The 23,203-nt window shown below is 48.7% G+C and overlaps 51 non-coding genes and 1 pseudogene across 51 annotated transcripts; 26 read left to right on the plus strand and 26 right to left on the minus strand.

Moving 5' to 3' along the window:
• Window positions 1-272: 272 nt before the first annotated feature.
• LOC142394058 (5S ribosomal RNA) lies at window positions 273-391 on the minus strand. The gene has a single exon (XR_012772459.1). It is a non-coding gene; the product is annotated as a 5S ribosomal RNA (ribosomal RNA).
• Window positions 392-745: 354 nt separating this feature from the next.
• On the plus strand, window positions 746-864 carry LOC142393541 (5S ribosomal RNA). Its single transcript, XR_012772137.1, has one exon. It is a non-coding gene; the product is annotated as a 5S ribosomal RNA (ribosomal RNA).
• Window positions 865-1,162: 298 nt separating this feature from the next.
• On the minus strand, window positions 1,163-1,281 carry LOC142392594 (5S ribosomal RNA). Its single transcript, XR_012771238.1, has one exon. It is a non-coding gene; the product is annotated as a 5S ribosomal RNA (ribosomal RNA).
• A 358-nt stretch (window positions 1,282-1,639) lies between these two features.
• LOC142393510 (5S ribosomal RNA) lies at window positions 1,640-1,758 on the plus strand. The gene has a single exon (XR_012772109.1). It is a non-coding gene; the product is annotated as a 5S ribosomal RNA (ribosomal RNA).
• A 298-nt stretch (window positions 1,759-2,056) lies between these two features.
• On the minus strand, window positions 2,057-2,175 carry LOC142394060 (5S ribosomal RNA). Its single transcript, XR_012772460.1, has one exon. It is a non-coding gene; the product is annotated as a 5S ribosomal RNA (ribosomal RNA).
• A 354-nt stretch (window positions 2,176-2,529) lies between these two features.
• Window positions 2,530-2,648, plus strand: LOC142393488 (5S ribosomal RNA). Its single transcript, XR_012772087.1, has one exon. It is a non-coding gene; the product is annotated as a 5S ribosomal RNA (ribosomal RNA).
• Window positions 2,649-2,946: 298 nt separating this feature from the next.
• LOC142394061 (5S ribosomal RNA) lies at window positions 2,947-3,065 on the minus strand. Its single transcript, XR_012772461.1, has one exon. It is a non-coding gene; the product is annotated as a 5S ribosomal RNA (ribosomal RNA).
• A 354-nt stretch (window positions 3,066-3,419) lies between these two features.
• LOC142393276 (5S ribosomal RNA) lies at window positions 3,420-3,538 on the plus strand. Its single transcript, XR_012771888.1, has one exon. It is a non-coding gene; the product is annotated as a 5S ribosomal RNA (ribosomal RNA).
• Window positions 3,539-3,836: 298 nt separating this feature from the next.
• LOC142394062 (5S ribosomal RNA) lies at window positions 3,837-3,955 on the minus strand. Its single transcript, XR_012772462.1, has one exon. It is a non-coding gene; the product is annotated as a 5S ribosomal RNA (ribosomal RNA).
• Window positions 3,956-4,309: 354 nt separating this feature from the next.
• Window positions 4,310-4,428, plus strand: LOC142393507 (5S ribosomal RNA). The gene has a single exon (XR_012772106.1). It is a non-coding gene; the product is annotated as a 5S ribosomal RNA (ribosomal RNA).
• Window positions 4,429-4,726: 298 nt separating this feature from the next.
• On the minus strand, window positions 4,727-4,845 carry LOC142392595 (5S ribosomal RNA). Its single transcript, XR_012771239.1, has one exon. It is a non-coding gene; the product is annotated as a 5S ribosomal RNA (ribosomal RNA).
• Window positions 4,846-5,199: 354 nt separating this feature from the next.
• Window positions 5,200-5,318, plus strand: LOC142393508 (5S ribosomal RNA). Its single transcript, XR_012772107.1, has one exon. It is a non-coding gene; the product is annotated as a 5S ribosomal RNA (ribosomal RNA).
• Window positions 5,319-5,616: 298 nt separating this feature from the next.
• LOC142392596 (5S ribosomal RNA) lies at window positions 5,617-5,735 on the minus strand. Its single transcript, XR_012771240.1, has one exon. It is a non-coding gene; the product is annotated as a 5S ribosomal RNA (ribosomal RNA).
• A 354-nt stretch (window positions 5,736-6,089) lies between these two features.
• On the plus strand, window positions 6,090-6,208 carry LOC142393356 (5S ribosomal RNA). The gene has a single exon (XR_012771964.1). It is a non-coding gene; the product is annotated as a 5S ribosomal RNA (ribosomal RNA).
• A 301-nt stretch (window positions 6,209-6,509) lies between these two features.
• Window positions 6,510-6,628, minus strand: LOC142394063 (5S ribosomal RNA). The gene has a single exon (XR_012772463.1). It is a non-coding gene; the product is annotated as a 5S ribosomal RNA (ribosomal RNA).
• Window positions 6,629-6,982: 354 nt separating this feature from the next.
• LOC142393626 (5S ribosomal RNA) lies at window positions 6,983-7,101 on the plus strand (annotated as a pseudogene).
• A 298-nt stretch (window positions 7,102-7,399) lies between these two features.
• On the minus strand, window positions 7,400-7,518 carry LOC142394064 (5S ribosomal RNA). The gene has a single exon (XR_012772464.1). It is a non-coding gene; the product is annotated as a 5S ribosomal RNA (ribosomal RNA).
• A 358-nt stretch (window positions 7,519-7,876) lies between these two features.
• LOC142393511 (5S ribosomal RNA) lies at window positions 7,877-7,995 on the plus strand. The gene has a single exon (XR_012772110.1). It is a non-coding gene; the product is annotated as a 5S ribosomal RNA (ribosomal RNA).
• A 298-nt stretch (window positions 7,996-8,293) lies between these two features.
• Window positions 8,294-8,412, minus strand: LOC142394065 (5S ribosomal RNA). The gene has a single exon (XR_012772465.1). It is a non-coding gene; the product is annotated as a 5S ribosomal RNA (ribosomal RNA).
• Window positions 8,413-8,766: 354 nt separating this feature from the next.
• Window positions 8,767-8,885, plus strand: LOC142393489 (5S ribosomal RNA). The gene has a single exon (XR_012772088.1). It is a non-coding gene; the product is annotated as a 5S ribosomal RNA (ribosomal RNA).
• Window positions 8,886-9,183: 298 nt separating this feature from the next.
• Window positions 9,184-9,302, minus strand: LOC142394066 (5S ribosomal RNA). The gene has a single exon (XR_012772466.1). It is a non-coding gene; the product is annotated as a 5S ribosomal RNA (ribosomal RNA).
• Window positions 9,303-9,656: 354 nt separating this feature from the next.
• LOC142393446 (5S ribosomal RNA) lies at window positions 9,657-9,775 on the plus strand. The gene has a single exon (XR_012772051.1). It is a non-coding gene; the product is annotated as a 5S ribosomal RNA (ribosomal RNA).
• A 298-nt stretch (window positions 9,776-10,073) lies between these two features.
• Window positions 10,074-10,192, minus strand: LOC142394067 (5S ribosomal RNA). Its single transcript, XR_012772467.1, has one exon. It is a non-coding gene; the product is annotated as a 5S ribosomal RNA (ribosomal RNA).
• Window positions 10,193-10,546: 354 nt separating this feature from the next.
• LOC142392850 (5S ribosomal RNA) lies at window positions 10,547-10,665 on the plus strand. The gene has a single exon (XR_012771481.1). It is a non-coding gene; the product is annotated as a 5S ribosomal RNA (ribosomal RNA).
• Window positions 10,666-10,963: 298 nt separating this feature from the next.
• LOC142394069 (5S ribosomal RNA) lies at window positions 10,964-11,082 on the minus strand. Its single transcript, XR_012772469.1, has one exon. It is a non-coding gene; the product is annotated as a 5S ribosomal RNA (ribosomal RNA).
• A 354-nt stretch (window positions 11,083-11,436) lies between these two features.
• Window positions 11,437-11,555, plus strand: LOC142393015 (5S ribosomal RNA). Its single transcript, XR_012771639.1, has one exon. It is a non-coding gene; the product is annotated as a 5S ribosomal RNA (ribosomal RNA).
• A 298-nt stretch (window positions 11,556-11,853) lies between these two features.
• Window positions 11,854-11,972, minus strand: LOC142393112 (5S ribosomal RNA). Its single transcript, XR_012771732.1, has one exon. It is a non-coding gene; the product is annotated as a 5S ribosomal RNA (ribosomal RNA).
• Window positions 11,973-12,330: 358 nt separating this feature from the next.
• Window positions 12,331-12,449, plus strand: LOC142392852 (5S ribosomal RNA). Its single transcript, XR_012771483.1, has one exon. It is a non-coding gene; the product is annotated as a 5S ribosomal RNA (ribosomal RNA).
• A 298-nt stretch (window positions 12,450-12,747) lies between these two features.
• On the minus strand, window positions 12,748-12,866 carry LOC142394071 (5S ribosomal RNA). Its single transcript, XR_012772470.1, has one exon. It is a non-coding gene; the product is annotated as a 5S ribosomal RNA (ribosomal RNA).
• Window positions 12,867-13,224: 358 nt separating this feature from the next.
• On the plus strand, window positions 13,225-13,343 carry LOC142393370 (5S ribosomal RNA). The gene has a single exon (XR_012771977.1). It is a non-coding gene; the product is annotated as a 5S ribosomal RNA (ribosomal RNA).
• Window positions 13,344-13,641: 298 nt separating this feature from the next.
• On the minus strand, window positions 13,642-13,760 carry LOC142394072 (5S ribosomal RNA). The gene has a single exon (XR_012772471.1). It is a non-coding gene; the product is annotated as a 5S ribosomal RNA (ribosomal RNA).
• Window positions 13,761-14,114: 354 nt separating this feature from the next.
• LOC142393357 (5S ribosomal RNA) lies at window positions 14,115-14,233 on the plus strand. The gene has a single exon (XR_012771965.1). It is a non-coding gene; the product is annotated as a 5S ribosomal RNA (ribosomal RNA).
• A 301-nt stretch (window positions 14,234-14,534) lies between these two features.
• Window positions 14,535-14,653, minus strand: LOC142393220 (5S ribosomal RNA). The gene has a single exon (XR_012771835.1). It is a non-coding gene; the product is annotated as a 5S ribosomal RNA (ribosomal RNA).
• A 354-nt stretch (window positions 14,654-15,007) lies between these two features.
• On the plus strand, window positions 15,008-15,126 carry LOC142392853 (5S ribosomal RNA). The gene has a single exon (XR_012771484.1). It is a non-coding gene; the product is annotated as a 5S ribosomal RNA (ribosomal RNA).
• Window positions 15,127-15,427: 301 nt separating this feature from the next.
• Window positions 15,428-15,546, minus strand: LOC142393221 (5S ribosomal RNA). Its single transcript, XR_012771836.1, has one exon. It is a non-coding gene; the product is annotated as a 5S ribosomal RNA (ribosomal RNA).
• Window positions 15,547-15,900: 354 nt separating this feature from the next.
• Window positions 15,901-16,019, plus strand: LOC142392854 (5S ribosomal RNA). The gene has a single exon (XR_012771485.1). It is a non-coding gene; the product is annotated as a 5S ribosomal RNA (ribosomal RNA).
• A 298-nt stretch (window positions 16,020-16,317) lies between these two features.
• On the minus strand, window positions 16,318-16,436 carry LOC142393145 (5S ribosomal RNA). Its single transcript, XR_012771764.1, has one exon. It is a non-coding gene; the product is annotated as a 5S ribosomal RNA (ribosomal RNA).
• A 354-nt stretch (window positions 16,437-16,790) lies between these two features.
• On the plus strand, window positions 16,791-16,909 carry LOC142393542 (5S ribosomal RNA). The gene has a single exon (XR_012772138.1). It is a non-coding gene; the product is annotated as a 5S ribosomal RNA (ribosomal RNA).
• A 298-nt stretch (window positions 16,910-17,207) lies between these two features.
• Window positions 17,208-17,326, minus strand: LOC142393113 (5S ribosomal RNA). The gene has a single exon (XR_012771733.1). It is a non-coding gene; the product is annotated as a 5S ribosomal RNA (ribosomal RNA).
• A 358-nt stretch (window positions 17,327-17,684) lies between these two features.
• LOC142392855 (5S ribosomal RNA) lies at window positions 17,685-17,803 on the plus strand. Its single transcript, XR_012771486.1, has one exon. It is a non-coding gene; the product is annotated as a 5S ribosomal RNA (ribosomal RNA).
• Window positions 17,804-18,101: 298 nt separating this feature from the next.
• Window positions 18,102-18,220, minus strand: LOC142394073 (5S ribosomal RNA). The gene has a single exon (XR_012772472.1). It is a non-coding gene; the product is annotated as a 5S ribosomal RNA (ribosomal RNA).
• A 358-nt stretch (window positions 18,221-18,578) lies between these two features.
• On the plus strand, window positions 18,579-18,697 carry LOC142393358 (5S ribosomal RNA). Its single transcript, XR_012771966.1, has one exon. It is a non-coding gene; the product is annotated as a 5S ribosomal RNA (ribosomal RNA).
• Window positions 18,698-18,998: 301 nt separating this feature from the next.
• LOC142393222 (5S ribosomal RNA) lies at window positions 18,999-19,117 on the minus strand. The gene has a single exon (XR_012771837.1). It is a non-coding gene; the product is annotated as a 5S ribosomal RNA (ribosomal RNA).
• A 354-nt stretch (window positions 19,118-19,471) lies between these two features.
• Window positions 19,472-19,590, plus strand: LOC142392856 (5S ribosomal RNA). The gene has a single exon (XR_012771487.1). It is a non-coding gene; the product is annotated as a 5S ribosomal RNA (ribosomal RNA).
• A 298-nt stretch (window positions 19,591-19,888) lies between these two features.
• On the minus strand, window positions 19,889-20,007 carry LOC142393146 (5S ribosomal RNA). Its single transcript, XR_012771765.1, has one exon. It is a non-coding gene; the product is annotated as a 5S ribosomal RNA (ribosomal RNA).
• A 354-nt stretch (window positions 20,008-20,361) lies between these two features.
• On the plus strand, window positions 20,362-20,480 carry LOC142393544 (5S ribosomal RNA). Its single transcript, XR_012772140.1, has one exon. It is a non-coding gene; the product is annotated as a 5S ribosomal RNA (ribosomal RNA).
• A 298-nt stretch (window positions 20,481-20,778) lies between these two features.
• On the minus strand, window positions 20,779-20,897 carry LOC142394074 (5S ribosomal RNA). The gene has a single exon (XR_012772473.1). It is a non-coding gene; the product is annotated as a 5S ribosomal RNA (ribosomal RNA).
• A 358-nt stretch (window positions 20,898-21,255) lies between these two features.
• LOC142393371 (5S ribosomal RNA) lies at window positions 21,256-21,374 on the plus strand. The gene has a single exon (XR_012771978.1). It is a non-coding gene; the product is annotated as a 5S ribosomal RNA (ribosomal RNA).
• Window positions 21,375-21,672: 298 nt separating this feature from the next.
• LOC142394075 (5S ribosomal RNA) lies at window positions 21,673-21,791 on the minus strand. Its single transcript, XR_012772474.1, has one exon. It is a non-coding gene; the product is annotated as a 5S ribosomal RNA (ribosomal RNA).
• Window positions 21,792-22,145: 354 nt separating this feature from the next.
• Window positions 22,146-22,264, plus strand: LOC142393359 (5S ribosomal RNA). Its single transcript, XR_012771967.1, has one exon. It is a non-coding gene; the product is annotated as a 5S ribosomal RNA (ribosomal RNA).
• A 301-nt stretch (window positions 22,265-22,565) lies between these two features.
• Window positions 22,566-22,684, minus strand: LOC142393224 (5S ribosomal RNA). Its single transcript, XR_012771839.1, has one exon. It is a non-coding gene; the product is annotated as a 5S ribosomal RNA (ribosomal RNA).
• Window positions 22,685-23,038: 354 nt separating this feature from the next.
• Window positions 23,039-23,157, plus strand: LOC142392857 (5S ribosomal RNA). Its single transcript, XR_012771488.1, has one exon. It is a non-coding gene; the product is annotated as a 5S ribosomal RNA (ribosomal RNA).
• The last annotated feature ends 46 nt before the right edge of the window (window positions 23,158-23,203 follow it).

Below are 23,203 nucleotides of genomic sequence, written 5' to 3' on the forward strand. Positions count from 1 at the left end.
GCTACGTCAAATGCAAAACTAGTCCCTGTTTGACTTTTTGGAACTTGTCCTTTCTCAGGACAAAGTTAAATGTATGAGGATCAAAGCCAACAATGGCCTGCTGGGACATCTCAGCAGATCCAGGATCAGCAACATGGAGACTGAGAGCCAAACAGAAGCAGAGGTGTCTGCCAACCAATCAGCAGCAGCCCAAGCTGGTTAACTTCCTGGTGTCTGTGTGGCACACGGTGATGGTCAGATGTTACATGCAGGCCGCAGAGAGAAGAGAAAAAAGCTTACAGCACCTGGTATTCCCAAGCGGTCTCCCATCCAAGTACTAACCAGGCCCGACCCTGCTTGGCTTCCGAGATCGGACGAGATCGGGCGTGTTCAGGGCGGTGTGGCCGTAAGCCACAGTCCCTGTGACAAATATATGTTATATAGGTGCTGGAACCATACGTTTCCCCTATTTTTACCAGAGAGCTGGCTTGAGAGGCTGCTGTTGAGCCTGAACGTTGACTTCCCTGATGTGATTGTTCTCTGCAGCTGAAAATGGGACTCTCAGATAACTGTCTGTCAAGCTCCTCTGTTCCCTGTGTGTAGTTTTGTGTCCGTTGTCATATAGAGAAACCAGGGAAGCTCAATCCCACGACATGCTCATAAACTGCGTCTTCTCTAAACAGTATAGTTCTATTTTACAAGTCGGAATACAATAACAGATTCTGTTTCAGAATCTATAAAGAGCTGGTTTGTGATTCCATTGCTGGCTTACGGCCACACCACCCAGAACACGCCTGATCTCGTCAGATCTCAGAAGCCAAGCAGAGTCGGGCCTGGTTAGTACTTGGATGGGAGACAGCCTGGGAATACCAGGTGCTGTAAGCCTTTTGGCTTCTCCAGGCGCATGCAGTTTGGCTACGTCAAATGCAAAACTAGTCCCTGTTTGACTTTTTGGAACTTGTCCTTTCTCAGGACAAAGTTAAATGTATGAGGATCAAAGCCAACAATGGCCTGGGACATCTCAGCAGATCCAGGATCAGCAACATGGAGACTGAGAGCCAAACAGAAGCAGAGGTGTCTGCCAACCAATCAGCAGCAGCCCAAGCTGGTTAACTTCCTGGTGTCTGTGTGGCACACAGTGATGGTCAGATGTTACATGCAGGCCGCAGAGAGAAGAGAAAAAAGCTTACAGCACCTGGTATTCCCAAGCAGTCTCCCATCCAAGTACTAACCAGGCCCGACCCTGCTTGGCTTCCGAGATCGGACGAGATCGGGCGTGTTCAGGGCGGTGTGGCCGTAAGCCACAGTCCCTGTGACAAATATATGTTATATAGGTGCTGGAACCATACGTTTCCCCTATTTTTACCAGAGAGCTGGCTTGAGAGGCTGCTGTTGAGCCTGCACGTTTACTTCCCTGATGTGATTGTTCTCTGCAGCTGAAAATGGGACTCTCAGATAACTTAGTGTCTGTCAAGCTCCTCTGTTCCCTGTGTGTAGTTTTGTGTCCGTTGTCATATAGAGAAACCAGGGAAGCTCAATCCCACGACATGCTCATAAACTGCGTCTTCTCTAAACAGTATAGTTCTATTTTACAAGTCGGAATACAATAACAGATTCTGTTTCAGAATCTATAAAGAGCTGGTTTGTGATTCCATTGCTGGCTTACGGCCACACCACCCTGAACAAGCCTGATCTCGTCAGATCTCAGAAGCCAAGCATAGTCGGGCCTGGTTAGTACTTGGATGGGAGACCGCCTGGGAATACCAGGTGCTGTAAGCCTTTTGGCTTCTCCAGGCGCATGCAGTTTGGCTACGTCAAATGCAAAACTAGTCCCTGTTTGACTTTTTGGAACTTGTCCTTTCTCAGGACAAAGTTAAATGTATGAGGATCAAAGCCAACAATGGCCTGGGACATCTCAGCAGATCCAGGATCAGCAACATGGAGACTGAGAGCCAAACAGAAGCAGAGGTGTCTGCCAACCAATCAGCAGCAGCCCAAGCTGGTTAACTTCCTGGTGTCTGTGTGGCACACGGTGATGGTCAGATGTTACATGCAGGCCGCAGAGAGAAGAGAAAAAAGCTTACAGCACCTGGTATTCCCAAGCGGTCTCCCATCCAAGTACTAACCAGGCCCGACCCTGCTTGGCTTCCGAGATCGGACGAGATCGGGCGTGTTCAGGGCGGTGTGGCCGTAAGCCACAGTCCCTGTGACAAATATATGTTATATAGGTGCTGGAACCATACGTTTCCCCTATTTTTACCAGAGAGCTGGCTTGAGAGGCTGCTGTTGAGCCTGAACGTTGACTTCCCTGATGTGATTGTTCTCTGCAGCTGAAAATGGGACTCTCAGATAACTGTCTGTCAAGCTCCTCTGTTCCCTGTGTGTAGTTTTGTGTCCGTTGTCATATAGAGAAACCAGGGAAGCTCAATCCCACGACATGCTCATAAACTGCGTCTTCTCTAAACAGTATAGTTCTATTTTACAAGTCGGAATACAATAACAGATTCTGTTTCAGAATCTATAAAGAGCTGGTTTGTGATTCCATTGCTGGCTTACGGCCACACCACCCTGAACAAGCCTGATCTCGTCAGATCTCAGAAGCCAAGCAGAGTCGGGCCTGGTTAGTACTTGGATGGTAGACCGCCTGGGAATACCAGGTGCTGTAAGCCTTTTGGCTTCTCCAGGCGCATGCAGTTTGGCTACGTCAAATGCAAAACTAGTCCCTGTTTGACTTTTTGGAACTTGTCCTTTCTCAGGACAAAGTTAAATGTATGAGGATCAAAGCCAACAATGGCCTGGGACATCTCAGCAGATCCAGGATCAGCAACATGGAGACTGAGAGCCAAACAGAAGCAGAGGTGTCTGCCAACCAATCAGCAGCAGCCCAAGCTGGTTAACTTCCTGGTGTCTGTGTGGCACACGGTGATGGTCAGATGTTACATGCAGGCCGCAGAGAGAAGAGAAAAAAGCTTACAGCACCTGGTATTCCCAAGCGGTCTCCCATCCAAGTACTAACCAGGCCCGACCCTGCTTGGCTTCCGAGATCGGACGAGATCGGGCGTGTTCAGGGCGGTGTGGCCGTAAGCCACAGTCCCTGTGACAAATATATGTTATATAGGTGCTGGAACCATACGTTTCCCCTATTTTTACCAGAGAGCTGGCTTGAGAGGCTGCTGTTGAGCCTGAACGTTGACTTCCCTGATGTGATTGTTCTCTGCAGCTGAAAATGGGACTCTCAGATAACTGTCTGTCAAGCTCCTCTGTTCCCTGTGTGTAGTTTTGTGTCCGTTGTCATATAGAGAAACCAGGGAAGCTCAATCCCACGACATGCTCATAAACTGCGTCTTCTCTAAACAGTATAGTTCTATTTTACAAGTCGGAATACAATAACAGATTCTGTTTCAGAATCTATAAAGAGCTGGTTTGTGATTCCATTGCTGGCTTACGGCCACACCACCCTGAACGAGCCTGATCTCGTCAGATCTCAGAAGCCAAGCAGAGTCGGGCCTGGTTAGTACTTGGATGGGAGACCGCCTGGGAATACCAGGTGCTGTAAGCCTTTTGGCTTCTCCAGGCGCATGCAGTTTGGCTACGTCAAATGCAAAACTAGTCCCTGTTTGACTTTTTGGAACTTGTCCTTTCTCAGGACAAAGTTAAATGTATGAGGATCAAAGCCAACAATGGCCTGGGACATCTCAGCAGATCCAGGATCAGCAACATGGAGACTGAGAGCCAAACAGAAGCAGAGGTGTCTGCCAACCAATCAGCAGCAGCCCAAGCTGGTTAACTTCCTGGTGTCTGTGTGGCACACGGTGATGGTCAGATGTTACATGCAGGCCGCAGAGAGAAGAGAAAAAAGCTTACAGCACCTGGTATTCCCAAGCGGTCTCCCATCCAAGTACTAACCAGGCCCGACCCTGCTTGGCTTCCGAGATCGGACGAGATCGGGCGTGTTCAGGGCGGTGTGGCCGTAAGCCACAGTCCCTGTGACAAATATATGTTATATAGGTGCTGGAACCATACGTTTCCCCTATTTTTACCAGAGAGCTGGCTTGAGAGGCTGCTGTTGAGCCTGAACGTTGACTTCCCTGATGTGATTGTTCTCTGCAGCTGAAAATGGGACTCTCAGATAACTGTCTGTTAAGCTCCTCTGTTCCCTGTGTGTAGTTTTGTGTCCGTTGTCATATAGAGAAACCAGGGAAGCTCAATCCCACGACATGCTCATAAACTGCGTCTTCTCTAAACAGTATAGTTCTATTTTACAAGTCGGAATACAATAACAGATTCTGTTTCAGAATCTATAAAGAGCTGGTTTGTGATTCCATTGCTGGCTTACGGCCACACCACCCAGAACAAGCCTGATCTCGTCAGATCTCAGAAGCCAAGCAGAGTCGGGCCTGGTTAGTACTTGGATGGGAGACCGCCTGGGAATACCAGGTGCTGTAAGCCTTTTGGCTTCTCCAGGCGCATGCAGTTCGGCTACGTCAAATGCAAAACTAGTCCCTGTTTGACTTTTTGGAACTTGTCCTTTCTCAGGACTAAGTTAAATGTATGAGGATCAAAGCCAACAATGGCCTGGGACATCTCAGCAGATCCAGGATCAGCAACATGGAGACTGAGAGCCAAACAGAAGCAGAGGTGTCTGCCAACCAATCAGCAGCAGCCCAAGCTGGTTAACTTCCTGGTGTCTGTGTGGCACACGGTGATGGTCAGATGTTACATGCAGGCCGCAGAGAGAAGAGAAAAAAGCTTACAGCACCTGGTATTCCCAAGCAGTCTCCCATCCAAGTACTAACCAGGCCCGACCCTGCTTGGCTTCCGAGATCGGACGAGATCGGGCGTGTTCAGGGCGGTGTGGCCGTAAGCCACAGTCCCTGTGACAAATATATGTTATATAGGTGCTGGAACCATACGTTTCCCCTATTTTTACCAGAGAGCTGGCTTGAGAGGCTGCTGTTGAGCCTGAACGTTGACTTCCCTGATGTGATTGTTCTCTGCAGCTGAAAATGGGACTCTCAGATAACTGTCTGTCAAGCTCCTCTGTTCCCTGTGTGTAGTTTTGTGTCCGTTGTCATATAGAGAAACCAGGGAAGCTCAATCCCACGACATGCTCATAAACTGCGTCTTCTCTAAACAGTATAGTTCTATTTTACAAGTCGGAATACAATAACAGATTCTGTTTCAGAATCTATAAAGAGCTGGTTTGTGATTCCATTGCTGGCTTACGGCCACACCACCCAGAACAAGCCTGATCTCGTCAGATCTCAGAAGCCAAGCAGAGTCGGGCCTGGTTAGTACTTGGATGGGAGACCGCCTGGGAATACCAGGTGCTGTAAGCCTTTTGGCTTCTCCAGGCGCATGCAGTTTGGCTACGTCAAATGCAAAACTAGTCCCTGTTTGACTTTTTGGAACTTGTCCTTTCTCAGGACAAAGTTAAATGTATGAGGATCAAAGCCAACAATGGCCTGGGACATCTCAGCAGATCCAGGATCAGCAACATGGAGACTGAGAGCCAAACAGAAGCAGAGGTGTCTGCCAACCAATCAGCAGCAGCCCAAGCTGGTTAACTTCCTGGTGTCTGTGTGGCACACGGTGATGGTCAGATGTTACATGCAGGCCGCAGAGAGAAGAGAAAAAAGCTTACAGCACCTGGTATTCCCAAGCAGTCTCCCATCCAAGTACTAACCAGGCCCGACCCTGCTTGGCTTCCGAGATCGGACGAGATCGGGCGTGTTCAGGGCGGTGTGGCCGTAAGCCACAGTCCCTGTGACAAATATATGTTATATAGGTGCTGGAACCATACGTTTCCCCTATTTTTACCAGAGAGCTGGCTTGAGAGGCTGCTGTTGAGCCTGAACGTTGACTTCCCTGATGTGATTGTTCTCTGCAGCTGAAAATGGGACTCTCAGATAACTGTCTGTCAAGCTCCTCTGTTCCCTGTGTGTAGTTTTGTGTCCGTTGTCATATAGAGAAACCAGGGAAGCTCAATCCCACGACATGCTCATAAACTGCGTCTTCTCTAAACAGTATAGTTCTATTTTACAAGTCGGAATACAATAACAGATTCTGTTTCAGAATCTATAAAGAGCTGGTTTGTGATTCCATTGCTGGCTTACGGCCACACCACCCTGAACAAGCCTGATCTCGTCAGATCTCAGAAGCCAAGCAGAGTCGGGCCTGGTTAGTACTTGGATGGGAGACCGCCTGGGAATACCAGGTGCTGTAAGCCTTTTGGCTTCTCCAGGCGCATGCAGTTTGGCTACGTCAAATGCAAAACTAGTCCCTGTTTGACTTTTTGGAACTTGTCCTTTCTCAGGACAAAGTTAAATGTATGAGGATCAAAGCCAACAATGGCCTGCTGGGACATCTCAGCAGATCCAGGATCAGCAACATGGAGACTGAGAGCCAAACAGAAGCAGAGGTGTCTGCCAACCAATCAGCAGCAGCCCAAGCTGGTTAACTTCCTGGTGTCTGTGTGGCACACGGTGATGGTCAGATGTTACATGCAGGCCGCAGAGAGAAGAGAAAAAAGCTTACAGCACCTGGTATTCCCAAGCGGTCTCCCATCCAAGTACTAACCAGGCCCGACCCTGCTTGGCTTCCGAGATCGGACGAGATCGGGCGTGTTCAGGGCGGTGTGGCCGTAAGCCACAGTCCCTGTGACAAATATATGTTATATAGGTGCTGGAACCATACGTTTCCCCTATTTTTACCAGAGAGCTGGCTTGAGAGGCTGCTGTTGAGCCTGAACGTTGACTTCCCTGATGTGATTGTTCTCTGCAGCTGAAAATGGGACTCTCAGATAACTGTCTGTCAAGCTCCTCTGTTCCCTGTGTGTAGTTTTGTGTCCGTTGTCATATAGAGAAACCAGGGAAGCTCAATCCCACGACATGCTCATAAACTGCGTCTTCTCTAAACAGTATAGTTCTATTTTACAAGTCGGAATACAATAACAGATTCTGTTTCAGAATCTATAAAGAGCTGGTTTGTGATTCCATTGCTGGCTTACGGCCACACCACCCAGAACAAGCCTGATCTCGTCAGATCTCAGAAGCCAAGCAGAGTCGGGCCTGGTTAGTACTTGGATGGGAGACAGCCTGGGAATACCAGGTGCTGTAAGCCTTTTGGCTTCTCCAGGCGCATGCAGTTTGGCTACGTCAAATGCAAAACTAGTCCCTGTTTGACTTTTTGGAACTTGTCCTTTCTCAGGACAAAGTTAAATGTATGAGGATCAAAGCCAACAATGGCCTGGGACATCTCAGCAGATCCAGGATCAGCAACATGGAGACTGAGAGCCAAACAGAAGCAGAGGTGTCTGCCAACCAATCAGCAGCAGCCCAAGCTGGTTAACTTCCTGGTGTCTGTGTGGCACACAGTGATGGTCAGATGTTACATGCAGGCCGCAGAGAGAAGAGAAAAAAGCTTACAGCACCTGGTATTCCCAAGCGGTCTCCCATCCAAGTACTAACCAGGCCCGACCCTGCTTGGCTTCCGAGATCGGACGAGATCGGGCGTGTTCAGGGCGGTGTGGCCGTAAGCCACAGTCCCTGTGACAAATATATGTTATATAGGTGCTGGAACCATACGTTTCCCCTATTTTTACCAGAGAGCTGGCTTGAGAGGCTGCTGTTGAGCCTGCACGTTTACTTCCCTGATGTGATTGTTCTCTGCAGCTGAAAATGGGACTCTCAGATAACTTAGTGTCTGTCAAGCTCCTCTGTTCCCTGTGTGTAGTTTTGTGTCCGTTGTCATATAGAGAAACCAGGGAAGCTCAATCCCACGACATGCTCATAAACTGCGTCTTCTCTAAACAGTATAGTTCTATTTTACAAGTCGGAATACAATAACAGATTCTGTTTCAGAATCTATAAAGAGCTGGTTTGTGATTCCATTGCTGGCTTACGGCCACACCACCCTGAACAAGCCTGATCTCGTCAGATCTCAGAAGCCAAGCATAGTCGGGCCTGGTTAGTACTTGGATGGGAGACCGCCTGGGAATACCAGGTGCTGTAAGCCTTTTGGCTTCTCCAGGCGCATGCAGTTTGGCTACGTCAAATGCAAAACTAGTCCCTGTTTGACTTTTTGGAACTTGTCCTTTCTCAGGACAAAGTTAAATGTATGAGGATCAAAGCCAACAATGGCCTGGGACATCTCAGCAGATCCAGGATCAGCAACATGGAGACTGAGAGCCAAACAGAAGCAGAGGTGTCTGCCAACCAATCAGCAGCAGCCCAAGCTGGTTAACTTCCTGGTGTCTGTGTGGCACACGGTGATGGTCAGATGTTACATGCAGGCCGCAGAGAGAAGAGAAAAAAGCTTACAGCACCTGGTATTCCCAAGCGGTCTCCCATCCAAGTACTAACCAGGCCCGACCCTGCTTGGCTTCCGAGATCGGACGAGATCGGGCGTGTTCAGGGCGGTGTGGCCGTAAGCCACAGTCCCTGTGACAAATATATGTTATATAGGTGCTGGAACCATACGTTTCCCCTATTTTTACCAGAGAGCTGGCTTGAGAGGCTGCTGTTGAGCCTGAACGTTGACTTCCCTGATGTGATTGTTCTCTGCAGCTGAAAATGGGACTCTCAGATAACTGTCTGTCAAGCTCCTCTGTTCCCTGTGTGTAGTTTTGTGTCCGTTGTCATATAGAGAAACCAGGGAAGCTCAATCCCACGACATGCTCATAAACTGCGTCTTCTCTAAACAGTATAGTTCTATTTTACAAGTCGGAATACAATAACAGATTCTGTTTCAGAATCTATAAAGAGCTGGTTTGTGATTCCATTGCTGGCTTACGGCCACACCACCCTGAACAAGCCTGATCTCGTCAGATCTCAGAAGCCAAGCAGAGTCGGGCCTGGTTAGTACTTGGATGGTAGACCGCCTGGGAATACCAGGTGCTGTAAGCCTTTTGGCTTCTCCAGGCGCATGCAGTTTGGCTACGTCAAATGCAAAACTAGTCCCTGTTTGACTTTTTGGAACTTGTCCTTTCTCAGGACAAAGTTAAATGTATGAGGATCAAAGCCAACAATGGCCTGGGACATCTCAGCAGATCCAGGATCAGCAACATGGAGACTGAGAGCCAAACAGAAGCAGAGGTGTCTGCCAACCAATCAGCAGCAGCCCAAGCTGGTTAACTTCCTGGTGTCTGTGTGGCACACGGTGATGGTCAGATGTTACATGCAGGCCGCAGAGAGAAGAGAAAAAAGCTTACAGCACCTGGTATTCCCAAGCGGTCTCCCATCCAAGTACTAACCAGGCCCGACCCTGCTTGGCTTCCGAGATCGGACGAGATCGGGCGTGTTCAGGGCGGTGTGGCCGTAAGCCACAGTCCCTGTGACAAATATATGTTATATAGGTGCTGGAACCATACGTTTCCCCTATTTTTACCAGAGAGCTGGCTTGAGAGGCTGCTGTTGAGCCTGAACGTTGACTTCCCTGATGTGATTGTTCTCTGCAGCTGAAAATGGGACTCTCAGATAACTGTCTGTCAAGCTCCTCTGTTCCCTGTGTGTAGTTTTGTGTCCGTTGTCATATAGAGAAACCAGGGAAGCTCAATCCCACGACATGCTCATAAACTGCGTCTTCTCTAAACAGTATAGTTCTATTTTACAAGTCGGAATACAATAACAGATTCTGTTTCAGAATCTATAAAGAGCTGGTTTGTGATTCCATTGCTGGCTTATGGCCACACCACCCTGAACAAGCCTGATCTCGTCAGATCTCAGAAGCCAAGCAGAGTCGGGCCTGGTTAGTACTTGGATGGGAGACCGCCTGGGAATACCAGGTGCTGTAAGCCTTTTGGCTTCTCCAGGCGCATGCAGTTTGGCTACGTCAAATGCAAAACTAGTCCCTGTTTGACTTTTTGGAACTTGTCCTTTCTCAGGACAAAGTTAAATGTATGAGGATCAAAGCCAACAATGGCCTGGGACATCTCAGCAGATCCAGGATCAGCAACATGGAGACTGAGAGCCAAACAGAAGCAGAGGTGTCTGCCAACCAATCAGCAGCAGCCCAAGCTGGTTAACTTCCTGGTGTCTGTGTGGCACACGGTGATGGTCAGATGTTACATGCAGGCCGCAGAGAGAAGAGAAAAAAGCTTACAGCACCTGGTATTCCCAAGCGGTCTCCCATCCAAGTACTAACCAGGCCCGACCCTGCTTGGCTTCCGAGATCGGACGAGATCGGGCGTGTTCAGGGCGGTGTGGCCGTAAGCCACAGTCCCTGTGACAAATATATGTTATATAGGTGCTGGAACCATACGTTTCCCCTATTTTTACCAGAGAGCTGGCTTGAGAGGCTGCTGTTGAGCCTGAACGTTGACTTCCCTGATGTGATTGTTCTCTGCAGCTGAAAATGGGACTCTCAGATAACTGTCTGTCAAGCTCCTCTGTTCCCTGTGTGTAGTTTTGTGTCCGTTGTCATATAGAGAAACCAGGGAAGCTCAATCCCACGACATGCTCATAAACTGCGTCTTCTCTAAACAGTATAGTTCTATTTTACAAGTCGGAATACAATAACAGATTCTGTTTCAGAATCTATAAAGAGCTGGTTTGTGATTCCATTGCTGGCTTACGGCCACACCACCCTGAACACGCCTGATCTCGTCAGATCTCAGAAGCCAAGCAGAGTCGGGCCTGGTTAGTACTTGGATGGGAGACCGCCTGGGAATACCAGGTGCTGTAAGCCTTTTGGCTTCTCCAGGCGCATGCAGTTTGGCTACGTCAAATGCAAAACTAGTCCCTGTTTGACTTTTTGGAACTTGTCCTTTCTCAGGACAAAGTTAAATGTATGAGGATCAAAGCCAACAATGGCCTGGGACATCTCAGCAGATCCAGGATCAGCAACATGGAGACTGAGAGCCAAACAGAAGCAGAGGTGTCTGCCAACCAATCAGCAGCAGCCCAAGCTGGTTAACTTCCTGGTGTCTGTGTGGCACACGGTGATGGTCAGATGTTACATGCAGGCCGCAGAGAGAAGAGAAAAAAGCTTACAGCACCTGGTATTCCCAAGCGGTCTCCCATCCAAGTACTAACCAGGCCCGACCCTGCTTGGCTTCCGAGATCGGACGAGATCGGGCGTGTTCAGGGCGGTGTGGCCGTAAGCCACAGTCCCTGTGACAAATATATGTTATATAGGTGCTGGAACCATACGTTTCCCCTATTTTTACCAGAGAGCTGGCTTGAGAGGCTGCTGTTGAGCCTGAACGTTGACTTCCCTGATGTGATTGTTCTCTGCAGCTGAAAATGGGACTCTCAGATAACTGTCTGTCAAGCTCCTCTGTTCCCTGTGTGTAGTTTTGTGTCCGTTGTCATATAGAGAAACCAGGGAAGCTCAATCCCACGACATGCTCATAAACTGCGTCTTCTCTAAACAGTATAGTTCTATTTTACAAGTCGGAATACAATAACAGATTCTGTTTCAGAATCTATAAAGAGCTGGTTTGTGATTCCATTGCTGGCTTACGGCCACACCACCCTGAACACGCCTGATCTCGTCAGATCTCAGAAGCCAAGCAGAGTCGGGCCTGGTTAGTACTTTGATGGGAGACCGCCTGGGAATACCAGGTGCTGTAAGCCTTTTGGCTTCTCCAGGCGCATGCAGTTTGGCTACGTCAAATGCAAAACTAGTCCCTGTTTGACTTTTTGGAACTTGTCCTTTCTCAGGACAAAGTTAAATGTATGAGGATCAAAGCCAACAATGGCCTGGGACATCTCAGCAGATCCAGGATCAGCAACATGGAGACTGAGAGCCAAACAGAAACAGAGGTGTCTGCCAACCAATCAGCAGCAGCCCAAGCTGGTTAACTTCCTGGTGTCTGTGTGGCACACGGTGATGGTCAGATGTTACATGCAGGCCGCAGAGAGAAGAGAAAAAAGCTTACAGCACCTGGTATTCCCAAGCGGTCTCCCATCCAAGTACTAACCAGGCCCGACCCTCCTTGGCTTCCGAGATCGGACGAGATCGGGCGTGTTCAGGGCGGTGTGGCCGTAAGCCACAGTCCCTGTGACAAATATATGTTATATAGGTGCTGGAACCATACGTTTCCCCTATTTTTACCAGAGAGCTGGCTTGAGAGGCTGCTGTTGAGCCTGAACGTTGACTTCCCTGATGTGATTGTTCTCTGCAGCTGAAAATGGGACTCTCAGATAACTTAGTGTCTGTCAAAAGCCTCTGTTCCCTGTGAGTAGTTTTGTGTCCGTTGTCATATAGAGAAACCAGGGAAGCTCAATCCCACGACATGCTCATAAACTGCGTCTTCTCTAAACAGTATAGTTCTATTTTACAAGTCGGAATACAATAACAGATTCTGTTTCAGAATCTATAAAGAGCTGGTTTGTGATTCCATTGCTGGCTTACGGCCACACCACCCTGAACACGCCTGATCTCGTCAGATCTCAGAAGCCAAGCAGAGTCGGGCCTGGTTAGTACTTGGATGGGAGACCGCCTGGGAATACCAGGTGCTGTAAGCCTTTTGGCTTCTCCAGGCGCATGCAGTTTGGCTACGTCAAATGCAAAACTAGTCCCTGTTTGACTTTTTGGAACTTGTCCTTTCTGAGGACAAAGTTAAATGTATGAGGATCAAAGCCAACAATGGCCTGGGACATCTCAGCAGATCCAGGATCAGCAACATGGAGACTGAGAGCCAAACAGAAACAGAGGTGTCTGCCAACCAATCAGCAGCAGCCCAAGCTGGTTAACTTCCTGGTGTCTGTGTGGCACACGGTGATGGTCAGATGTTACATGAAGGCCGCAGAGAGAAGAGAAAAAAGCTTACAGCACCTGGTATTCCCAAGCGGTCTCCCATCCAAGTACTAACCAGGCCCGACCCTGCTTGGCTTCCGAGATCGGACGAGATCGGGCGTGTTCAGGGCGGTGTGGCCGTAAGCCACAGTCCCTGTGACAAATATATGTTATATAGGTGCTGGAACCATACGTTTCCCCTATTTTTACCAGAGAGCTGGCTTGAGAGGCTGCTGTTGAGCCTGCACGTTGACTTCCCTGATGTGATTGTTCTCTGCAGCTGAAAATGGGACTCTCAGATAACTTAGTGTCTGTCAAAAGCCTCTGTTCCCTGTGTGTAGTTTTGTGTCCGTTGTCATATAGAGAAACCAGGGAAGCTCGATCCCACGACATGCTCATAAACTGCGTCTTCTCTAAACAGTATAGTTCTATTTTACAAGTCGGAATACAATAACAGATTCTGTTTCAGAATCTATAAAGAGCTGGTTTGTGATTCCATTGCTGGCTTACGGCCACACCACCCTGAACACGCCTGATCTCGTCAGATCTCAGAAGCCAAGCAGAGTTGGGCCTGGTTAGTACTTGGATGGGAGACCGCCTGGAAATGCCAGGTGCTGTAAGCCTTTTGGCTTCTCCAGGCGCATGCAGTTTGGCTACGTCAAATGCAAAACTAGTCCCTGTTTGACTTTTTGGAACTTGTCCTTTCTGAGGACAAAGTTAAATGTATGAGGATCAAAGCCAACAATGGCCTGGGACATCTCAGCAGATCCAGGATCAGCAACATGGAGACTGAGAGCCAAACAGAAACAGAGGTGTCTGCCAACCAATCAGCAGCAGCCCAAGCTGGTTAACTTCCTGGTGTCTGTGTGGCACACGGTGATGGTCAGATGTTACATGCAGGCCGCAGAGAGAAGAGAAAAAAGCTTACAGCACCTGGTATTCCCAAGCGGTCTCCCATCCAAGTACTAACCAGGCCCGACCCTGCTTGGCTTCCGAGATCGGACGAGATCGGGCGTGTTCAGGGCGGTGTGGCCGTAAGCCACAGTCCCTGTGACAAATATATGTTATATAGGTGCTGGAACCATACGTTTCCCCTATTTTTACCAGAGAGCTGGCTTTAGAGGCTGCTGTTGAGCCTGAACGTTGACTTCCCTGATGTGATTGTTCTCTGCAGCTGAAAATGGGACTCTCAGAAAACTGTCTGTCAAGCTCCTCTGTTCCCTGTGTGTAGTTTTGTGTCCGTTGTCATATAGAGAAACCAGGGAAGCTCAATCCCACGACATGCTCATAAACTGCGTCTTCTCTAAACAGTATAGTTCTATTTTACAAGTCGGAATACAATAACAGATTCTGTTTCAGAATCTATAAAGAGCTGGTTTGTGATTCCATTGCTGGCTTACGGCCACACCACCCTGAACAAGCCTGATCTCGTCAGATCTCAGAAGCCAAGCAGAGTCGGGCCTGGTTAGTACTTGGATGGGAGACCGCCTGGGAATACCAGGTGCTGTAAGCCTTTTGGCTTCTCCAGGCGCATGCAGTTTGGCTACGTCAAATGCAAAACTAGTCCCTGTTTGACTTTTTGGAACTTGTCCTTTCTCAGGACAAAGTTAAATGTATGAGGATCAAAGCCAACAATGGCCTGCTGGGACATCTCAGCAGATCCAGGATCAGCAACATGGAGACTGAGAGCCAAACAGAAACAGAGGTGTCAGCCAACCAATCAGCAGCAGCCCAAGCTGGTTAACTTCCTGGTGTCTGTGTGGCACACGGTGATGGTCAGATGTTACATGCAGGCCGCAGAGAGAAGAGAAAAAAGAATACAGCACCTGGTATTCCCAAACGGTCTCCCATCCAAGTACTAACCAGGCCCGACCCTGCTTGGCTTCCGAGATCGGACGAGATCGGGCGTGTTCAGGGCGGTGTGGCCGTAAGCCACAGCCCCTGTGACAAATATATGTTATATAGGTGCTGGAACCATACGTTTCCCCTATTTTTACCAGAGAGCTGGCTTTAGAGGCTGCTGTTGAGCCTGCACGTTGACTTCCCTGATGTGATTGTTCTCTGCAGCTGAAAATGGGACTCTCAGATAACTGTCTGTCAAGCTCCTCTGTTCCCTGTGTGTAGTTTTGTGTCCGTTGTCATATAGAGAAACCAGGGAAGCTCAATCCCACGACATGCTCATAAACTGCGTCTTCTCTAAACAGTATAGTTCTATTTTACAAGTCGGAATACAATAACAGATTCTGTTTCAGAATCTATAAAGAGCTGGTTTGTGATTCCATTGCTGGCTTACGGCCACACCACCCTGAACACGCCTGATCTCGTCAGATCTCAGAAGCCAAGCAGAGTCGGGCCTGGTTAGTACTTGGATGGGAGACCGCCTGGGAATACCAGGTGCTGTAAGCCTTTTGGCTTCTCCAGGCGCATGCAGTTTGGCTACGTCAAATGCAAAACTAGTCCCTGTTTGACTTTTTGGAACTTGTCCTTTCTCAGGACAAAGTTAAATGTATGAGGATCAAAGCCAACAATGGCCTGCTGGGACATCTCAGCAGATCCAGGATCAGCAACATGGAGACTGAGAGCCAAACAGAAACAGAGGTGTCAGCCAACCAATCAGCAGCAGCCCAAGCTGGTTAACTTCCTGGTGTCTGTGTGGCACACGGTGATGGTCAGATGTTACATGCAGGCCGCAGAGAGAAGAGAAAAAAGAATACAGCACCTGGTATTCCCAAACGGTCTCCCATCCAAGTACTAACCAGGCCCGACCCTGCTTGGCTTCCGAGATCGGACGAGATCGGGCGTGTTCAGGGCGGTGTGGCCGTAAGCCACAGTCCCTGTGACAAATATATGTTATATAGGTGCTGGAACCATACGTTTCCCCTATTTTTACCAGAGAGCTGGCTTTAGAGGCTGCTGTTGAGCCTGCACGTTGACTTCCCTGATGTGATTGTTCTCTGCAGCTGAAAATGGGACTCTCAGATAACTGTCTGTCAAGCTCCTCTGTTCCCTGTGTGTAGTTTTGTGTCCGTTGTCATATAGAGAAACCAGGGAAGCTCAATCCCACGACATGCTCATAAACTGCGTCTTCTCTAAACAGTATAGTTCTATTTTACAAGTCGGAATACAATAACAGATTCTGTTTCAGAATCTATAAAGAGCTGGTTTGTGATTCCATTGCTGGCTTACGGCCACACCACCCTGAACACGCCTGATCTCGTCAGATCTCAGAAGCCAAGCAGAGTCGGGCCTGGTTAGTACTTGGATGGGAGACCGCCTGGGAATACCAGGTGCTGTAAGCCTTTTGGCTTCTCCAGGCGCATGCAGTTTGGCTACGTAAAATGCAAAACTAGTCCCTGTTTGACTTTTTGGAACTTGTCCTTTCTCAGGACAAAGTTAAATGTATGAGGATCAAAGCCAACAATGGCCTGGGACATCTCAGCAGATCCAGGATCAGCAACATGGAGACTGAGAGCCAAACAGAAACAGAGGTGTCTGCCAACCAATCAGCAGCAGCCCAAGCTGGTTAACTTCCTGGTGTCTGTGTGGCACACGGTGATGGTCAGATGTTACATGCAGGCCGCAGAGAGAAGAGAAAAAAGCTTACAGCACCTGGTATTCCCAAGCGGTCTCCCATCCAAGTACTAACAAGGCCCGACCCTGCTTGGCTTCCGAGATCGGACGAGATCGGGCGTGTTCAGGGCGGTGTGGCCGTAAGCCACAGTCCCTGTGACAAATATATGTTATATAGGTGCTGGAACCATACGTTTCCCCTATTTTTACCAGAGAGCTGGCTTTAGAGGCTGCTGTTGAGCCTGAACGTTGACTTCCCTGATGTGATTGTTCTCTGCAGCTGAAAATGGGACTCTCAGATAACTGTCTGTCAAGCTCCTCTGTTCCCTGTGTGTAGTTTTGTGTCCGTTGTCATATAGAGAAACCAGGGAAGCTCAATCCCACGACATGCTCATAAACTGCGTCTTCTCTAAACAGTATAGTTCTATTTTACAAGTCGGAATACAATAACAGATTCTGTTTCAGAATCTATAAAGAGCTGGTTTGTGATTCCATTGCTGGCTTACGGCCACACCACCCTGAACAAGCCTGATCTCGTCAGATCTCAGAAGCCAAGCAGAGTCGGGCCTGGTTAGTACTTGGATGGGAGACAGCCTGGGAATACCAGGTGCTGTAAGCCTTTTGGCTTCTCCAGGCGCATGCAGTTTGGCTACGTCAAATGCAAAACTAGTCCCTGTTTAACTTTTTGGAACTTGTCCTTTCTGAGGACAAAGTTAAATGTATGAGGATCAAAGCCAACAATGGCCTGGGACATCTCAGCAGATCCAGGATCAGCAACATGGAGACTGAGAGCCAAACAGAAACAGAGGTGTCTGCCAACCAATCAGCAGCAGCCCAAGCTGGTTAACTTCCTGGTGTCTGTGTGGCACACGGTGATGGTCAGATGTTACATGCAGGCCGCAGAGAGAAGAGAAAAAAGCTTACAGCACCTGGTATTCCCAAGCGGTCTCCCATCCAAGTACTAACCAGGCCCGACCCTCCTTGGCTTCCGAGATCGGACGAGATCGGGCGTGTTCAGGGCGGTGTGGCCGTAAGCCACAGTCCCTGTGACAAATATATGTTATATAGGTGCTGGAACCATACGTTTCCCCTATTTTTACCAGAGAGCTGGCTTGAGAGGCTGCTGTTGAGCCTGCACGTTGACTTCCCTGATGTGATTGTTCTCTGCAGCTGAAAATGGGACTCTCAGATAACTTAGTGTCTGTCAAAAGCCTCTGTTCCCTGTGAGTAGTTTTGTGTCCGTTGTCATATAGAGAAACCAGGGAAGCTCAATCCCACGACATGCTCATAAACTGCGTCTTCTCTAAACAGTATAGTTCTATTTTACAAGTCGGAATACAATAACAGATTCTGTTTCAGAATCTATAAAGAGCTGGTTTGTGATTCCATTGCTGGCTTACGGCCACACCACCCTGAACACGCCTGATCTCGTCAGATCTCAGAAGCCAAGCAGAGTCGGGCCTGGTTAGTACTTGGATGGGAGACCGCCTGGGAATACCAGGTGCTGTAAGCCTTTTGGCTTCTCCAGGCGCATGCAGTTTGGCTACGTCAAATGCAAAACTAGTCCCTGTTTGACTTTTTGGAACTTGTCCTTTCTGAGGACAAAGTTAAATGTATGAGGATCAAAGCCAACAATGGCCTGGGACATCTCAGCAGATCCAGGATCAGCAACATGGAGACTGAGAGCCAAACAGAAACAGAGGTGTCTGCCAACCAATCAGCAGCAGCCCAAGCTGGTTAACTTCCTGGTGTCTGTGTGGCACACGGTGATGGTCAGATGTTACATGCAGGCCGCAGAGAGAAGAGAAAAAAGCTTACAGCACCTGGTATTCCCAAGCGGTCTCCCATCCAAGTACTAACCAGGCCCGACCCTGCTTGGCTTCCGAGATCGGACGAGATCGGGCGTGTTCAGGGCGGTGTGGCCGTAAGCCACAGTCCCTGTGACAAATATATGTTATATAGGTGCTGGAACCATACGTTTCCCCTATTTTTACCAGAGAGCTGGCTTGAGAGGCTGCTGTTGAGCCTGCACGTTGACTTCCCTGATGTGATTGTTCTCTGCAGCTGAAAATGGGACTCTCAGATAACTTAGTGTCTGTCAAAAGCCTCTGTTCCCTGTGTGTAGTTTTGTGTCCGTTGTCATATAGAGAAACCAGGGAAGCTCAATCCCACGACATGCTCATAAACTGCGTCTTCTCTAAACAGTATAGTTCTATTTTACAAGTCGGAATACAATAACAGATTCTGTTTCAGAATCTATAAAGAGCTGGTTTGTGATTCCATTGCTGGCTTACGGCCACACCACCCTGAACAAGCCTGATCTCGTCAGATCTCAGAAGCCAAGCAGAGTCGGGCCTGGTTAGTACTTGGATGGGAGACCGCCTGGGAATACCAGGTGCTGTAAGCCTTTTGGCTTCTCCAGGCGCATGCAGTTTGGCTACGTCAAATGCAAAACTAGTCCCTGTTTGACTTTTTGGAACTTGTCCTTTCTCAGGACAAAGTTAAATGTATGAGGATCAAAGCCAACAATGGCCTGCTGGGACATCTCAGCAGATCCAGGATCAGCAACATGGAGACTGAGAGCCAAACAGAAACAGAGGTGTCAGCCAACCAATCAGCAGCAGCCCAAGCTGGTTAACTTCCTGGTGTCTGTGTGGCACACGGTGATGGTCAGATGTTACATGCAGGCCGCAGAGAGAAGAGAAAAAAGAATACAGCACCTGGTATTCCCAAACGGTCTCCCATCCAAGTACTAACCAGGCCCGACCCTGCTTGGCTTCCGAGATCGGACGAGATCGGGCGTGTTCAGGGCGGTGTGGCCGTAAGCCACAGCCCCTGTGACAAATATATGTTATATAGGTGCTGGAACCATACGTTTCCCCTATTTTTACCAGAGAGCTGGCTTTAGAGGCTGCTGTTGAGCCTGCACGTTGACTTCCCTGATGTGATTGTTCTCTGCAGCTGAAAATGGGACTCTCAGATAACTGTCTGTCAAGCTCCTCTGTTCCCTGTGTGTAGTTTTGTGTCCGTTGTCATATAGAGAAACCAGGGAAGCTCAATCCCACGACATGCTCATAAACTGCGTCTTCTCTAAACAGTATAGTTCTATTTTACAAGTCGGAATACAATAACAGATTCTGTTTCAGAATCTATAAAGAGCTGGTTTGTGATTCCATTGCTGGCTTACGGCCACACCACCCTGAACACGCCTGATCTCGTCAGATCTCAGAAGCCAAGCAGAGTCGGGCCTGGTTAGTACTTGGATGGGAGACCGCCTGGGAATACCAGGTGCTGTAAGCCTTTTGGCTTCTCCAGGCGCATGCAGTTTGGCTACGTAAAATGCAAAACTAGTCCCTGTTTGACTTTTTGGAACTTGTCCTTTCTCAGGACAAAGTTAAATGTATGAGGATCAAAGCCAACAATGGCCTGGGACATCTCAGCAGATCCAGGATCAGCAACATGGAGACTGAGAGCCAAACAGAAACAGAGGTGTCTGCCAACCAATCAGCAGCAGCCCAAGCTGGTTAACTTCCTGGTGTCTGTGTGGCACACGGTGATGGTCAGATGTTACATGCAGGCCGCAGAGAGAAGAGAAAAAAGCTTACAGCACCTGGTATTCCCAAGCGGTCTCCCATCCAAGTACTAACAAGGCCCGACCCTGCTTGGCTTCCGAGATCGGACGAGATCGGGCGTGTTCAGGGCGGTGTGGCCGTAAGCCACAGTCCCTGTGACAAATATATGTTATATAGGTGCTGGAACCATACGTTTCCCCTATTTTTACCAGAGAGCTGGCTTTAGAGGCTGCTGTTGAGCCTGAACGTTGACTTCCCTGATGTGATTGTTCTCTGCAGCTGAAAATGGGACTCTCAGATAACTGTCTGTCAAGCTCCTCTGTTCCCTGTGTGTAGTTTTGTGTCCGTTGTCATATAGAGAAACCAGGGAAGCTCAATCCCACGACATGCTCATAAACTGCGTCTTCTCTAAACAGTATAGTTCTATTTTACAAGTCGGAATACAATAACAGACTCTGTTTCAGAATCTATAAAGAGCTGGTTTGTGATTCCATTGCTGGCTTACGGCCACACCACCCTGAACAAGCCTGATCTCGTCAGATCTCAGAAGCCAAGCAGAGTCGGGCCTGGTTAGTACTTGGATGGGAGACAGCCTGGGAATACCAGGTGCTGTAAGCCTTTTGGCTTCTCCAGGCGCATGCAGTTTGGCTACGTCAAATGCAAAACTAGTCCCTGTTTAACTTTTTGGAACTTGTCCTTTCTGAGGACAAAGTTAAATGTATGAGGATCAAAGCCAACAATGGCCTGGGACATCTCAGCAGATCCAGGATCAGCAACATGGAGACTGAGAGCCAAACAGAAACAGAGGTGTCTGCCAACCAATCAGCAGCAGCCCAAGCTGGTTAACTTCCTGGTGTCTGTGTGGCACACGGTGATGGTCAGATGTTACATGCAGGCCGCAGAGAGAAGAGAAAAAAGCTTACAGCACCTGGTATTCCCAAGCGGTCTCCCATCCAAGTACTAACCAGGCCCGACCCTGCTTGGCTTCCGAGATCGGACGAGATCGGGCGTGTTCAGGGCGGTGTGGCCGTAAGCCACAGTCCCTGTGACAAATATATGTTATATAGGTGCTGGAACCATACGTTTCCCCTATTTTTACCAGAGAGCTGGCTTGAGAGGCTGCTGTTGAGCCTGCACGTTGACTTCCCTGATGTGATTGTTCTCTGCAGCTGAAAATGGGACTCTCAGATAACTTAGTGTCTGTCAAAAGCCTCTGTTCCCTGTGTGTAGTTTTGTGTCCGTTGTCATATAGAGAAACCAGGGAAGCTCGATCCCACGACATGCTCATAAACTGCGTCTTCTCTAAACAGTATAGTTCTATTTTACAAGTCGGAATACAATAACAGATTCTGTTTCAGAATCTATAAAGAGCTGGTTTGTGATTCCATTGCTGGCTTACGGCCACACCACCCTGAACACGCCTGATCTCGTCAGATCTCAGAAGCCAAGCAGAGTTGGGCCTGGTTAGTACTTGGATGGGAGACCGCCTGGAAATGCCAGGTGCTGTAAGCCTTTTGGCTTCTCCAGGCGCATGCAGTTTGGCTACGTCAAATGCAAAACTAGTCCCTGTTTGACTTTTTGGAACTTGTCCTTTCTGAGGACAAAGTTAAATGTATGAGGATCAAAGCCAACAATGGCCTGGGACATCTCAGCAGATCCAGGATCAGCAACATGGAGACTGAGAGCCAAACAGAAACAGAGGTGTCTGCCAACCAATCAGCAGCAGCCCAAGCTGGTTAACTTCCTGGTGTCTGTGTGGCACACGGTGATGGTCAGATGTTACATGCAGGCCGCAGAGAGAAGAGAAAAAAGCTTACAGCACCTGGTATTCCCAAGCGGTCTCCCATCCAAGTACTAACCAGGCCCGACCCTGCTTGGCTTCCGAGATCGGACGAGATCGGGCGTGTTCAGGGCGGTGTGGCCGTAAGCCACAGTCCCTGTGACAAATATATGTTATATAGGTGCTGGAACCATACGTTTCCCCTATTTTTACCAGAGAGCTGGCTTTAGAGGCTGCTGTTGAGCCTGAACGTTGACTTCCCTGATGTGATTGTTCTCTGCAGCTGAAAATGGGACTCTCAGAAAACTGTCTGTCAAGCTCCTCTGTTCCCTGTGTGTAGTTTTGTGTCCGTTGTCATATAGAGAAACCAGGGAAGCTCAATCCCACGACATGCTCATAAACTGCGTCTTCTCTAAACAGTATAGTTCTATTTTACAAGTCGGAATACAATAACAGATTCTGTTTCAGAATCTATAAAGAGCTGGTTTGTGATTCCATTGCTGGCTTACGGCCACACCACCCTGAACAAGCCTGATCTCGTCAGATCTCAGAAGCCAAGCAGAGTCGGGCCTGGTTAGTACTTGGATGGGAGACCGCCTGGGAATACCAGGTGCTGTAAGCCTTTTGGCTTCTCCAGGCGCATGCAGTTTGGCTACGTCAAATGCAAAACTAGTCCCTGTTTGACTTTTTGGAACTTGTCCTTTCTCAGGACAAAGTTAAATGTATGAGGATCAAAGCCAACAATGGCCTGCTGGGACATCTCAGCAGATCCAGGATCAGCAACATGGAGACTGAGAGCCAAACAGAAACAGAGGTGTCAGCCAACCAATCAGCAGCAGCCCAAGCTGGTTAACTTCCTGGTGTCTGTGTGGCACACGGTGATGGTCAGATGTTACATGCAGGCCGCAGAGAGAAGAGAAAAAAGAATACAGCACCTGGTATTCCCAAACGGTCTCCCATCCAAGTACTAACCAGGCCCGACCCTGCTTGGCTTCCGAGATCGGACGAGATCGGGCGTGTTCAGGGCGGTGTGGCCGTAAGCCACAGCCCCTGTGACAAATATATGTTATATAGGTGCTGGAACCATACGTTTCCCCTATTTTTACCAGAGAGCTGGCTTTAGAGGCTGCTGTTGAGCCTGCACGTTGACTTCCCTGATGTGATTGTTCTCTGCAGCTGAAAATGGGACTCTCAGATAACTGTCTGTCAAGCTCCTCTGTTCCCTGTGTGTAGTTTTGTGTCCGTTGTCATATAGAGAAACCAGGGAAGCTCAATCCCACGACATGCTCATAAACTGCGTCTTCTCTAAACAGTATAGTTCTATTTTACAAGTCGGAATACAATAACAGATTCTGTTTCAGAATCTATAAAGAGCTGGTTTGTGATTCCATTGCTGGCTTACGGCCACACCACCCTGAACACGCCTGATCTCGTCAGATCTCAGAAGCCAAGCAGAGTCGGGCCTGGTTAGTACTTGGATGGGAGACCGCCTGGGAATACCAGGTGCTGTAAGCCTTTTGGCTTCTCCAGGCGCATGCAGTTTGGCTACGTAAAATGCAAA

This window comes from Odontesthes bonariensis, chromosome 11, assembly GCF_027942865.1.
Source record: "Odontesthes bonariensis isolate fOdoBon6 chromosome 11, fOdoBon6.hap1, whole genome shotgun sequence".
NCBI lineage: Eukaryota > Metazoa > Chordata > Actinopteri > Atheriniformes > Atherinopsidae > Odontesthes > Odontesthes bonariensis.